This window comes from Limulus polyphemus, unplaced genomic scaffold, assembly GCF_000517525.1.
Source record: "Limulus polyphemus unplaced genomic scaffold, Limulus_polyphemus-2.1.2 Scaffold661, whole genome shotgun sequence".
NCBI classification, from domain to species: domain Eukaryota; kingdom Metazoa; phylum Arthropoda; class Merostomata; order Xiphosura; family Limulidae; genus Limulus; species Limulus polyphemus.
Genome location: NW_013666271.1, coordinates 60,622 through 62,770, shown reverse-complemented (window position 1 = coordinate 62,770; position 2,149 = coordinate 60,622). Strand labels below are relative to the sequence as shown.

Here is a 2,149-nt window from a genome sequence, read left to right as displayed (position 1 = left end):
TATTGTATCATCCCTACTATAATAGCACAGGCAAGTGTTAACGTATAGCAATATATATATAACTATTCGATCATAATTGTAGTTATTTACTCTATTTTGTCTGTTAACATTCTACTACACTGTGTGCTTGTGTTATTATGTAGGGATGATGCAAATGTTATCCCTGCTATCTTGTTTGCATATATATATATATATATATGTATAACACAAGTGCTTTTTTAATTTATTTTCCTTTTTAGATTTATCATTTTGTTTACTTTATATAGTTAACAACTATAAATACTATTAATATTATTATTTATTGTAGTACGATGGAAACAAAGAAAAAGAGTGCTATTAGACCACTGAAAAGAAGAAAAAACAACATGAAATCATTGCAATATTTTTAGGCCACTCAAGCGATACACTACAAGAAAGTTTTAACAACTATAAAAAACTCAAAGTCACAAAACAACAGAAGAGCCGAAAGATATTTTCAATTCTGAAGCACCAGAACATGTTACACTTAGGGGAAAGAAAAAGAAAAGGTGAAGAAAGAGATAGTGAAGATGGAGATGAAAATATAGCAATTCATATACCGGCAGACATGGTCAACTTTAATGGTTTCTTTATGTTACTTACTCTGTAATTTTGGATGTCGCTTATTGTGAACCTTGTTGGTTATCCTTGAATTGTGAAAAGGATTTTGCGGTGTTCTGGAATCCGAGATTGGAAAGACCTTTCAAAATATAATACACAGTTGCACTACTATACCTATTAATGCAGGTTCTGTTTACGATCATTGAAAAAAAACAACAACTACTGATAAAGAGACAGGGGCTAAAATTCAACATGAGGCAATTTGTGAACATTAATTACACGAACGCTTTATAAAACAATAGTCTATATTTAAACATTAATTACATGAATGCTTTATAAGACAATGGTCTATGTTTAAACATTAATTATATGAACTTTTTATAAGACAATGGCTTATATTTGAACATTAATTACACGAACGCTTTATAAAACAATGGTTTATATTTGAACATTAATTAAATGAACTCTTTATAAGACAATGGTCTATGTTTAAACATTAATTACATGAACTTTTTATAAGACAATGGCCTATATTTGAACATTAATTACATGAACTCTTTATAAGACAATGGTCTATGTTTAAACATTAATTACATGAACTTTTTATAAGACAATGGTCTATGTTTGAATATTAATTACATGAACCTTTTATAAGACAATGGCCTATATTTGAACATTAATTACATGAACTCTTTATAAGACAATGATCTATATCTAGTTTCTAACCCTTCATGAGGAAAGGAAATGTAACTTTTCCCTAACTGTACTTTATGTTCATAGATTTTTTTTTCTCGTTCTCGTTATTTCACTATGAGCTTACTTAAAGAATACTGCTGATTATATTAGATATTGTGATTCTGGTTCTAGAACGATTGTTTAACGTAACATTTATGCTTTCAAAAAATTCGTTAACGTTTTGCGGTCATCGAAACTAATTAGGAGAAAAGTATAATGGGGTTATTTTTTGTGTGTGTCATAACTAGAACTGCTGGCAAAATACGATGATATAAACCAAGTTTTTAGTATGAAAACATGTTCCATAAAATATGGTAGTACCAAAATTCTTATGGGAATAATTCGTAATCTAGGAGAGTATTGGGATACAACATTTACATCTGAAATTAATACGCCTCTCTTTTATTCCTATATTTTGGATACAAAAAAAGATCGAATGAGTGTAGTATTCAGATATGTTCACATCCAAAGGAATGAGAACTTCGAACCAGTTAAACTCGATATTAAAGAATCTTTTTTTTTTAAGATTTCACGAAGTTTCAAATCATATTGCAGAGGATATAACAGGTCAGATATTGGATATATTCAAATAAATGTCGATTAGTATAAAACAAAAATCTCGTGAGAAATGTCATTATGGAGAAAATGTAATGAGTGGCGTTTATAATGGAGTCCAAACTAAAATTAATCGCATTCAAACCATACACATCATACGTTCACTGCGCTAGCCATAACTTGAATCTGGTTGTTAATGATACCATTTTTTTTGTTGTAAAGAAATATAAGCGTTTTTCACAGTTTTACAAGATAATTACTCTTATCTTTAATGGCTGGA

General features: G+C 29.1%; 1 protein-coding gene across 2 annotated transcripts in view; it reads right to left on the bottom strand.

Moving 5' to 3' along the window:
* The window catches only part of LOC106459787 (early nodulin-75-like), a 26,478-nt gene that overhangs the window by 21,262 nt on the left and 3,067 nt on the right, over positions 1–2,149 (bottom strand). Inside the window, exon 2 of one of the 2 annotated variants that reach the window (XM_022386328.1) lies at positions 622–718. The exons of the other annotated variant lie outside the window; for it this stretch is intronic. The gene's annotated coding sequence lies outside the window, so the exon portion shown is untranslated. The remainder of the gene's footprint in view (positions 1–621; positions 719–2,149) is intronic. 2 annotated transcript variants of the gene reach the window in all.